General features: G+C 46.8%; 1 protein-coding gene across 1 annotated transcript in view; it reads left to right on the top strand.

The window, feature by feature from the left end:
* Positions 1-2281: 2281 nt before the first annotated feature.
* TTPAL (alpha tocopherol transfer protein like) overlaps positions 2282-12342 on the top strand; it is a 35581-nt gene continuing 25520 nt past the window's right edge. The window contains exon 1 of the mRNA XM_043602310.1: positions 2282-2362. The gene's annotated coding sequence lies outside the window, so the exon portion shown is untranslated. The remainder of the gene's footprint in view (positions 2363-12342) is intronic.

Raw genomic sequence — 12342 nt, 5'->3', positions numbered from 1 at the left:
TGGCTCCTGACCACCCCTCCAAAGTCATCTCCTACCACTCTGCCCCTCTGCCACTTGACTCCAGCCCCCTTCGCCTCCTCCCTGCTCCTCAACACACCAAACCTGTTCTCATTTCATAGGCTTTACCCTGACGTTCCTTTTTTTCTAGAACACTCACTCTTTCCCCAGCTCTTCCCCTGGCTGCTCCCTTCTAATGATTCGAGTCTCTGTTCAAATGTCACCTTTTGAAGAGGCCTTCCCCGACCAACTTAGCTAAATATAGAAGACTCTATATGGTCTCTGTTGCAACTGCTTAAATCCGTTATAGTGTGAAAGCAGCCATAAACAATACATAAGTGAATGGGAGTGACTGTGTTCCAATAAAACTTTATTTACAAAAGCAGGCAGCAGGCTAGATTTGGCCAATGACCATTGTTTGCTGACCCCTACTTTAATTTATTGTCTTGTGTGATTTCCTTCATGCTTACAACTATATGAAAGTATCTATTTATTTGTATATTGACTTATTGTCTTCTTCTACCCTTCCCCCTAGACTGTTAACTCTAAGAGCATGGACTTTGTCACTACACCACCATGGTAACCAGCCTCCAAGATGGCCTCCAATGAGCCCCACTTCCTGGTATTCACATATTGTGAGGTCTTCTCCCAAATTGAATAGGGCTACCCTGTGTAATCACTAGGATACTATGGAAGTGAAGGAGTGTGATTTTCTTTTTTTTTTTTTTTTTAATTTTTTTTTTCAACGTTTATTTATTTTTGGGACAGAGAGAGACAGAGCATGAACGGGGGAGGGGCAGAGAGAGAGGGAGACACAGAATCAGAAACAGGCTCCAGGCTCTGAGCCATCAGCCCAGAGCCCGACGCGGGGCTCGAACTCACGGGCTGCGAGATCGTGACCTGGCTGAAGTCGGACGCTTAACCGACTGTGCCACCCAGGCGCCCCAGGAGTGTGATTTTCAAGGCCAGGTTAAAAAAAGCATTGTGACTTCCATTTTGCCATCTTGGATCACTTGCTCTGAGAAAGCCAGCAACCGTGTTGTAAGGACACTCAAGCGGGTCCACATGGGGAGGAGCTGAGGCCCCCCTGTCAACTGCTAACAACGTGGATGAGCCCTCTTGGCAGTGGATCTTCCAGCCACAGTGAAGCTTTCGGGTGACCATGGCCTTGATGGACCTTCTGGCTGCAACCTCATGAAAGACCCTAAGCCAAACTATCCAGCTAGCCACTCCTGAAGTCCTACCACATAAAAACTGTGACATAATAAATTGTTATTGGTTTAAATCAGGAAAATTTGTTACGCAGCCATAGATAAAATACAATTGCCAGAACAGTACCTGTACATTGTATACACAATAAATATTGGTTAATAAATAAGTTGGGTGCTTAATACATATGATAGAGGGACACATTATAAAAATCAACATGTGAAAGACATCAATGTAATAGTATATGCACATATGGAAAAATAGAAATTAAATATACAGAAGAGCACAAGTTGGGCTTTCCTAATCCACTAACAGTCCTTGGACGAGTTGCCTGTACAAGGATTCTTCCAGCCTTGTGATCTTGCTTCAGGGAGTCTCGGTTCATGTTTCTAACGCTCTCTAAATTGATGATTACGTGATTCTGAGATTTCAGGTTTTTGCCTCACCAAATCCGTGATTCTCAAATTTTGGGATTCTGTGATTCTAACATATTATGATTTATTTAACAATACATATCTTTGTTCAGCAACTCTTCTCCGCAGGCACACTCCCAGGAGCTACAGGTTCAGGAGAGAAAAGATGACCCCTGTTTCTGCCTTCCTGTAGCTCATGTGGCTGATGGGGACACAGGTAAGCACATGGGCATATGTGATACATAGTGAGCCTCCGTGTGGGTAGGCACAGGAACCGGGGTGGGGAGGGGCTGGAAGTGGAGAAGGAGGCACAACTCAGCCTCTTTGAGAGGGGCATGAGCAGAAGTGGCTTCCCAGAGGAGATGGGAAGAGAGAGGGAAAATCCCAACCAGAGAAGGGGGCACTGGTGCACGCTGTGGTCCAAGTGGAGGGAACAGCAAGTGCAAAGGTCCAGGGGTTAGGAAAAGGGAGAGAGAGTGGCATATCTGGTAAGATGAGGTCGGTATAGGTTGGTGGAGGGGTGCTGGAGAGGAGCAGAGTCACAAGAGACTATGGCCAGGTGACAGAGGACCTAGTAAACCATGTCAAGAAGTTTGAACTTTATCCTGAGGGCAAAGGGAAGCTAGTGAAGGGTTTTAAAGGGAAGAGTAGCACAGTGTGCTTAGTTTGGAAAGGTGGCTCAGCTGCTGCGTGCAAGTTTGGAAAGAGGAGAGACCAGAGAGAAGGCTGGACCGAGACCCCAGGTGAGAGAAGAAGAGGCCTAAACAGATGGGAGAGGGCCAGAGAGAGATGTTTTATCTGCAGTGTGTTGAAAGGACGGGGGGTGTGGATTATAGTGGTAACCTGTGAGTGTGGAACTCCTGGACTTGATGACTCTCTGATTCTCAGATCTTGTGCTCAACACTTCATAGTTCTTTGTCACAAATTGCTTGTTGATATCACTATACATTTACAATCCCTGACCTCACACTGCCCTGCATCCCTCCTTTCTGAGCCTGTTTCCCCTGTTTGCAAAGCAGGGGATCATCAACACCTTCCTCGAAGAGCAGCCAGGGGAGTGAGAGCTGGTGTGTGGTCAGCACCTGCATGAAGTAGGCGTTTGGTCCCTGGTAGGTATGTTTGCCCTAAGCGCTTAACATATAGGCATTGTCAGGAAAGAACTGGGTCTTGAGAGCACAAGAGAGATCAGAATTGAAGAAAAGAGGCAAGGAAGAGCTTTGTTTTCATTTGCTCCTAGCTGCTCCTGCTTCCCTGCTTCTGGCTGGGCGTCTGGTTCCTGGATTTGGTTATTTGCTTCCAGGCACTGACAGGTGTACCGGTGGGCTGTGGGACTCCCCATATCTGTAGCTTGCTGGCCCTCCAAGCTCCTCCTCCTGGGTCCAAACTCTCCCAAGGGCTGCAGACACCAGCCAGGGGTAGCCAAGAAGGACCTGGTCTTCCCTGGGCCGGTCTGAGCCAGGCCAAGTACTCCCTAACTTGCTCCCAACCCAGCCCACCCTCGAGGCCATACTATAGTGTTCCCTTCTTCCTGACTGTTCTGTTGACTCAAACAAGAGCAGGCCTTTGGAGACAGAAACCTCATTTGTCTCCCCAAAACAACAATATGTAGTCTCTGGAACCACACCCAAGGCTTACATGTGCTCCCGTCTTACAATGTGTTTCTGGCCAGTGGTTCAGCTTCAATTCAGTTTAATCCATAAAACACAGCTGAACAACACAACTGTAGGCAAACCCCACGTGCTGGCTGGACCCTTGGAGACTCACTCCTTGCCTGGAGGAGGAAATGGGAAACCACACAAGGTTTAGTGAAGGGTTGAGCTTAGACTCCAAAACCAGAACTCTCCGTCCATTTCTTTACCCACAGTAGGGGTTCCACAAACATCAGTGAAATTAAGTCAAGTTAGAAATTTAAGTGACACACGTCATATACATTTACCAGCTAGCATTTGCATTAGTAAATCTAGAAGGTGATAAGAGACCTCAGAGAAAGGTGGCCTCTGGGGAGGTGAGCTGGGTAGGTGGGGTCAGGGGGTGGGGGGGGAGGAAGACCTACTTTTCATTTTATGCCCTTTTGTACCATTTTGAATGTTTTATTTTCATCCGGTGCTCGTAGATCAGAGTCAATCAATCAAACAAACAATCATAATTAAATAAACAATTAAGCGAGCCAGGCTCTTTTGTAACTCCATGCCTTTGTACATGCTGTTCCCTCTGGCTGAAATACCCTTTCCCGGTTTGCTCCACCTGGAGAACTCCTATGCCAGTAACAAGACTGAACTCAGTTGCCCAGTGTCTGGGGCCTGTTGCCATGTCCCCGCGATGGTTATTTTCCATTTGCGCATCACCTCCACATGTCCTCATCTGCCCTGCTCTGTGTCCCAACAGGCACCCATGCCTCCTGGCTTCCCACTGGGTCCCTGGATCCCATCAAAGGGAGGGCTCAGTATTAGATTAAAGGGCAGGAGGAGAAAGAAATGGGGGTGTTTACGCTCCCCATCTCACCCCTGTTTTGCCTTAATCTTAACAGGGACTGCATTTCTCCAAGGTCCCCACTCTTGTCTTGGTCTGGCTTCTACAGTTCCAGCCGTCTCTGGGAGTGCTAACACTGTTCCCTCTCTTGTTCCTTCAAGCCTTGGGGCGATAACAGCTCCCCACTGTTTCTAGTCCCTGGGTGCCTCCATATTCCTTAAAGTTTCCCTCAGCCTGTTCACGCCTCTGTAAATACGTCCTTCATTAAATTTGCTTCAGTAAAGACGGTGCTTCTCTACCTGTAATAACGTTGCCCCTAAGGGGACAGTTGGCAATGTCTGGAGACACTTTTGGTTGTCATTGCTAGTATGGAGGTAGCATTCTTGGCATCTAGTGGGTGGAGATCAGGGATGGTGCTGAACATCCTACAGTGCACAGGAAGGCCCCCACAGCAGAGAATTGTTTAGCTCCAATTAATGGCGCGAAGTTGAGAAACCCTGATTTACACCTTTGAGATGCCAACTGCTCCCTACTTGGAGCCTAAGAGTTCATGGCTGGGGGGTCTGGACACCCGCTGCCCTCCCTACACTGTGATCTACTCATTTACATGCCTGATGTTGGCCTGCTCTTAATGGCAAAGAGATGAAGAGGCCCAGGCTTTGTCTTCAAGCTACCTCTTGTACCGTGGGGGAGAGAACATGGTCAGCTGGGTCCCTCACCAGACTCGAGTCCTTGAGGGCAGGGTCTCTGTGTCATTCACCACATAGCCCCAGCGGTAAGAGACATTTGCTGATTGAATCAAATAATCCTTCAACAATGTCTTAAAACAGGCTACAGAAGACAAGGGACTAGACTCAATGACTAAACAGGACCCAGGGAACCTGGGTGGTTTTCTCTGTAACAGAAGTTCCAAGGAAACCACAGTTAGGCAAACATATACAGAATGAATGAATAATGAATGAATGATAGGCCTGGAGACATGGGTGGGTGGGCAGGATAGAAAGCAAGAAGGCAAGAAAGTATCTCATCTCTTAAGTGGGTATCACAGTAGAACCCACCTCCTAAGATGACTGCCAGAATAAAATTAATGGAAAGCACTCAGAGTGTTACTTAGTGCCTGGTGAGCACACACACAAAAAAACCCAGTATCTATCAGCTATCTGGAGGAAGTGATGGAGGAGAGGCTTCAAGGTGGGGGCTGGGGAGGAGCGCCACTAAGAGGGGGCTCCTTTACACCTCTGGGCATCTATAAGATGGGCAAAATACAGGTAAGATTGGTGCTTTGCAGAAACTGTATCATAAGGAAGGCTTCAGGGGTTCCACGACATGTGACCCTAATACTATTTTCAAAATCAAATCTATAGGGGCACCTGGGTGGCTTAGTTGGTTGAGCGTCCAACTCTTAGTGTCAGCTCAGGTCATGATCTCACAGTTCGTGAGCTCAAGCCTTTCATTGGGCTCCACGCTGACAGTGTGGAATCTGCTTGGAATTCTCTCCCCTTCTCTCTCTGCCCCTCCCCTGCTCACTCTCTCTGTCTCTGTCTCTCTCAAAATAAATAAACTTAAAAAATTAATAACTAACTTATATTGAATACTTATTATGTGCTCGGTGCTTTCCTAATGACCTTATAAGAATTATCTCATCTACTCTTCATAAGAACCCAGTGAGAGAAATATTATTAGCATCCCTCTTTGTCCAGTGGCACAGAGAGGTTCTGTAATTGCCTGAGGTCACACAGCTCCTGAATAATAGAGCCATGATTTGATTCCAGGTTGTCTGGGCCCAGAGTACCCATATTTAACCATGACCTCTATTACACATATGACTATATTTTAAAAGAGCTTTTGAGATGAGATAATGGCAATAGTAGTAACGATGGGAAGGAAGATGGAAATATACATCTAAAACACTTTTTTGAAACGGTAATAATGGCAATAAATTTTTTGAGCACTCAGATGTGAATTCCAAAGTTCAACCCAGTGGAGACAACCTATATTCTAACCTGGGCTGCCAGATCCACTTATTGTGTGGACCTCACAATAACGAGCCACCTCTGCTGAATTACAGCTGGAGTGGAAGACTCGAATATTTACAGGACCAGCTGGGCTATGTTGGTGAGTGAGGTGGGCCTGGGGGTAGTGCAAAAGGGGGTGGTGGGGACTGTGGCAAAATGGGAATGGAATGCACACAGTGACTGGGAGCAGCCATCCCTCAACTCTGGGCACATGAAACTGAGGGCCCAGTAATGGCAGACCTTCCAAGAGAAGCCAGACATCCACCGTTCACAGCAACAAATTTAGTGAAAACAAAACAAAAGCACTAGGTGCATGAAACAAAACTTATCTATGGGTCAAACCCAGTTCCCTGCCCACTATGCCCCATGTGCTGTTAAAAAAAGTCACTATTTGAAATTATGGCATATTCATACAATGGGACAGAATACAGCAATGAGAATGAATGAGCCCTAGCCATAAAAAATGTGGATGAATCTCACACAAACATAATTCAGACACAAACGAACACCCCCTGTACATTCCAATTCCTTTTTTTTTTTTTTTAATTAAAAACTGTGTAAGGTTGGGGCACCTGGGTGGCTCAGTCGGTTAAGCGTCCGACTTCAGCTCAGGTCATGATCTCACAGCTTGTGAGTTCGAGCCCCACGTCGGGCTCCGTGCTGACAGCTCAGAGCCTGGAGCCTGCTTCGGATTCTGTGTCTCCCTCTCTCTCTGTCCCTCTCCTGCTCGCATGCTCTCTCTCTCAAAAATAAATACACATTAAAAAAATGTTTAATGTGTATTTATTTGGGGGGGGGAGGGGCAGGGAGAGAGGAAGAGAAAGAATCCGAAGCAGGCTCCAGGCTCTGAGCTGTCAGCACGGAGCCTGATGCGGGGCTCGAACTCATGAACCGCGGGATCATGACCTGAGCCGAAGTCGGACGCTGAACCGCCTGAGCCACCCAGGTGCTCCTGTACATTCCAATTTCTATAAAGTTCAACAAAAGAGCAAATTCATGGAGGCTGTTAGGAGTCAGGACTGTGATTACTCTTGTCAAGGGTAGTGACCAGCTGAAAGCACAAGCGGGACTTCTAGGGGGCTGGCGGGGTTCTAGTCCTTCATCTGGGCGCCAGTGACAAGGTGGGGATGGTGCTCTCTTTGTGATGATTACTGAGCTAACGTGGGCTTTGTGCATTTTAAAAACGTGTATTTTTTAAACGACATAAGAATTTCAAAGCACACATGCACACAGATTGTTACCATTTGGAAATACTTGTCTGGATGGAGCAGGATTGCGTTTTGATATGAAGGAAACCAAATGCTGGAATAGTTGGATTTGGGAGGCTGGCTTCCCTGCAGGAGGCGTCTGCTGGCTCTTTGATGGATAAACGCAAATGAAGCAATCGTCAGGTGTGCCCTGTCTTGAAATTAAGGTGTTTAATAAGACGCCTTTGTTTTTCTCAATGATTGCTTTGTATATCTGTGCTGAGAATCATGTCTGTTTCGTTCGTCTGGTTTACCCAAGTTCTCAGGTGTTTGAAGTTATAAAAATAACTTTGTACACATTTTACATATCAGGCTTTCATGGGAAGCTTAAGGTTCTAAAATGCTGCCTCTCAGAAGCAGGCTCCACAAGGCAGGATGGCTTCGGGGTGATTCACCCACGGGGATGGGTGGCCCGGGAGTGCCGGCACTTGAGGACGGAGGGAGCACACAGGAGTCACCGCAGCCATTTCTCCAAGGGCGTGTCTCCGTTTACAAAGGGCCTTTTCATCTTTCGTCATCCCTTCAGCAAACATGTCCAAGTGCCCACTCTGTGCCAGGTTACAGGGTGTAACGTTCATCCAATAATCACAAAGACGGAGCTACCAACAGTGGCAACAGTCGTGAGAGCACGGGCCGGAGACCCTTGCTGGTCTCCGCCCTGCCCCCCAAACCACCCAAACCCGCCCCTTCTCACGACCCCACTTGGCCACCCTGGCCTGGTCTTCACCATCCCCAACTCTGCAGTCGCCACCTCGCTGCTCTCCCTGCCCCACTCGGACCCCTAAATCCATTCCCCACAGTGTTTTTTTTTTTATAAAGAACAAATCAGAAGACCTCACCTCTACCCTACCCCCAACTCGAGAATTATACCCACGCCACACAGAGTGACACATCTCCTCCCCACCAGCCCTGTGTGGGCCCTGATCACCTTGGCTCTCCTCTCTGCCTCCCTCCAGGCATGCGGATCCTGCCTCAGGGCCTTTGCACTTGCCCTTCCCTCTGCCTGGATTCCTCTTCTCCCCCATCTTCAAACGGCTACTGTTTCTCGTGATTCAAATGTTGCCACAAATGTCACCCACCCCCAAGCAACTGGCAACATAGAAGCCTCTTTGGCTGGGTGTTGTGTACTGCCTGAATTCTGTACCATGTGCCTGTTCAAATAAATTGTTAGTTCAAATCCAAGTGTCTCCTTGGAGAGGCTTTTCTGGAAAACAATCTTCCCCGCTAGAATTTTCCCTTATGAAGTACTAATTGCCTTGGCTTTTTTGTTTGTTTTGTTTTGTTCTGTTTTTAATCTCTTTTTAGTTTATTGTCTATTTCCCCTTCATGAGAACATGGACTTTACCTTGTTTTACCTGCTATCCACTATAGTCCTGGCCCATAGTAGGTGCTCAATAAATATTTATTGAATAAGTGACCAAAAGAAGGGAGGCTGGGAGGGAAGGAAGGATGCCTGTGACGGTAATGGAGATTTAACCCCACAGAGCTGGGGGTGGGAGGCTTGGGCTTAGCTCCAAGCAAGGGGAACGGTTGGCAGTCGGAGGGCTTCGAGAAGGCTGGGCTGATGGGACTGGAGACGAGAAGGCCAGGGTGTAAGGCAGGCCAGATACCCATTTTACAGATCAGGAATCTGAGACTCAGCAAGGGTAAGAGACTTAACCAAGTCATCCAGCAGGCAAGGGTCTGGGTTTAGAATTCAGGTCCCAACTCAAGGTCAAATAAAACCTCACAGTGATTGAGCATGTGTATGTACTAACGTAAGAGATGGGTACTATTATCATTTTTTCATTTGACTAATGAAGAAACTGAAGCACAGAGAGATTGAGCAACTTGCCCTAGGCCATCCAGCTTGGCAGTAGCCAAGCCTAAGTCCTTTCCCTGGCTCCCAGTGGTTCCCAGTTTCCACCTCCCAATTCTCCCACAGCCTCTGGCCTCACACAAAGTTCCAGTCTGGACACGGAGGGGCTGTGAGTTTAAACACTGACCCTCACTGGAGCTTGGGGCAACGCCAGAAACTTTCCAGGACATGGGTTCCCCTAACTCCAAACCAAAAGACAGTGCAACTAGCCCTACCTTCAGGGCTGCTGGGAGAAAAAAAGTGATAAAAAATAATTATAGGACTAGTAAGTGATAAAAATAATTGTAGGGCTCCTGGCAAACAGCCTGAGCTATAGAGATACTGAATAACGATAGCAGGAATTTATGGCCCTGTGGGCCCAGTCTTTTAGAGGCTGGGGTGATAGGAGCCAGGGTCATGAGTGGGGTCATAGGCAGAAAACTCCCAGCAGCCCCTTCCTATCCTAGCAGCCCCGGCAGGGAAGCAGAGGAAGCAGAGCTGAGCGCTCAAGAGCACAACCTCTGCAGCCAACACGTCGCAAGCTAGCTGTCAACTCTCCTCTGCCTCAGTTTTTCTAACCCGCAAAAGTGTCCAGCGGCGGCACCTGGCACCCAGGGCTGTGAGGGGCACTAACTGAGGAAAATACTAGAAGGGCACCGATACAGCGCAATTGCTAAGTGATCCTTCTCAGAAAATGCTCCGCATACGCGCACTACACCTGCTTGCGGTTTTACAGTCTGATTTTTAAATAGACCCAACAAGATATTGTAGGCAGCTTTCCACGTCTGCAAGCTCGTTTCTTAAAGTAAGGTTTTAAGGGCTGAGCAGCTCACTCACTCCAGAGCCCCCTCCTCGCTGCGGATCCACACTGCGCCCTCTAGAGGCTGTTTATTTTCTGCCTGCGTCTGCCCTAAGAGCTTTCTGCAGATCCCTAAGGCAATCCTAAGGCATTGAAACCAGGCCTCACGGACAGCAAGGCACTCAACCGGGGTCGCAAAGCTGGGTCGCAAAGTCTAACATTTAGACTCCAGAGGCAGAACTCAAGACTGAGAAGCACTGAGAAATTCAAAAGGGTTTGGAGTCAGGGGGACATGACTTTGAATTCCCATTCTACCAGTACTGACTGTCACCTTGGGCCAGCGCCTTAATCCCCAAAACATCAGTTTTCTCATCTGTAAAACGGGACTGCTGATAGCCATCACACAGCGTTGCCACAGAGACTGCTCCAATCTGGCAAATAGCTGCTGTTTCTGGAACGGTAATGCGTGTGGGGCTCCGTGTTAGGTGCTTCTCAGACAATATTTCATTTAACTAATAAGCACAGGCAAAGCATCTTGCAGGCAAACAGCAATGTTAGCTCTCCTCGAATGAGCATTTCATAAGGTCAGGGGCTATGGCTGTTTTGCTCCCTGTGTGACTTCAAGGTCTAAAACAGTGCCAGGTGCACAGCAGATACTCAACAAAAATTGTTGAATGAATAAAGGACTCGAATGTAGTCGATATCAGTGACGAAAGGGCTCTGTTGCTTACTGGGTAGATGTAAAGACTCAAGCCTCTACACCTCTGAACTTCAGTTTTCTCCTGGGTCTAATGGGTACAATGACACTGGCAGCATTTATTGAGCACCAACTGTGTGCTGGGCCCTGTTCTAAGTGGCTTATATCTCCAAGTGGCAATACCCCCTTTAAACCTTACAACACTCTTTGAGGTACTATGATTAGCCCATATTAAAGTTAAACTAGCAGAGGCTTGGGGAGATTGTCACTTGGCTAAGGTCTCATGAATAGAAGAGGTGGAGCTGGAATTCAAATCCCCGAGGCCTCTGATGCACCTGCAGAGTGCACCTGCTGAACACTTCTATAGTGCCTTTCTTTATTATTATTATTATTTTATTAAAATTTTTTAAGTTTATTTATTTATTTTGAGAAAGACAGAGAGCAAGCAGGGGATGGGCAGAGAGAGAGGGAGAGAGAGAATCCCAAGCAGGCTCCACGCTGTCAGCACGGAGCCCGATGCAGGGCTCAAATTCATGAACCATGAGATCATGACGAGAGCCAAAACCAAGAGTTGGATGCTTAAACGACTGAGTCACCCAGGTGCCCCTATAGTGCCTTTCTAAGAGTGACCCTTCCTCCCCGAGCAGCAGTAGAAAGAGTAAATACACGGAGGTATATTCGTAGAGGGGAAATACTACACAGTAATGAAAAAGAGTAAATTACCAGTGACTACAACAACGTGAGGGAATTCGTACAAGTACGTCGAAAGGAGCCAGCTGCGAAAGATACTAGAGTTGCCAGATAAAATACAAGATATTCAGGTGAATTTTCATTCCAGGTAAACAATTAATTTTTTTTAGCATAAATATTTCCCAGGGGAAATTCCAACTTAATTGGCATTCTGGATTTTTATGTGCTAAATGTGGCAACTCTAAATATTATATATGTGTGATTCCACTTATACGAAGTTCAAAAGCAAGCAAGAGGAATAAATGGTGATAGAAGTTAGGATAGCAGTTGCCAGGGGCGGAGTAAGTAGAAAGGCTGTAAGAACAGTTATGTATCAAGGCGCCTGGGTGGCTCAGTTGGTTGAGTGTCCTGCTCTTGATTTCAGCTCAGGTCGTGATCCCACAATTTCTCTCTCTGCCCCTCTCCTGCTCATGCTCTCTTTCAAAATAAATAAATAAACTTAAAACAAAAAAGCTTTAAAAAAAAGCGCTGTATATCTTGATCTGGATGGGAGGTTACCTGTGTATACACACTTGTAACAATTCACCAAGCTGTATACTTAATATTTGTACATTTTACAAGTTTTGTGAATTGTGACTCCTTAAAAAAAAGGTTTAAAAATTTTAAAGAGCAGTACACCCTATTTAAACAATCTTTAGTAAGAGTATCTGATGGGGTGCTCAAAAGGATAAAATGGGATAATATCTTAGCACGTTTTAGGAGCTCATATTAAGAACTCAATGAATGGAAGCCACTGTTAAAAGTGACAACATTCATGTTATTATCACCCCCTTTTGTGATTTTCTCTATTGCAGATTGATTGGAGTGCCCTCAAGTGTCTACATTTTGTCATAGCACCTCAGTTACTGCAAAGAATACCCTTTACCCAAGTTTGGAGTCTCAATTCTGAAGGGCAGTGCTTTGCTTTTG

The sequence above is a fragment of the Prionailurus bengalensis genome, chromosome A3 (assembly GCF_016509475.1).
Source record: "Prionailurus bengalensis isolate Pbe53 chromosome A3, Fcat_Pben_1.1_paternal_pri, whole genome shotgun sequence".
NCBI classification, from domain to species: domain Eukaryota; kingdom Metazoa; phylum Chordata; class Mammalia; order Carnivora; family Felidae; genus Prionailurus; species Prionailurus bengalensis.
Note: the sequence above shows the minus strand (reverse complement) of the source record. Positions and strands in the feature narration are given on the sequence as shown.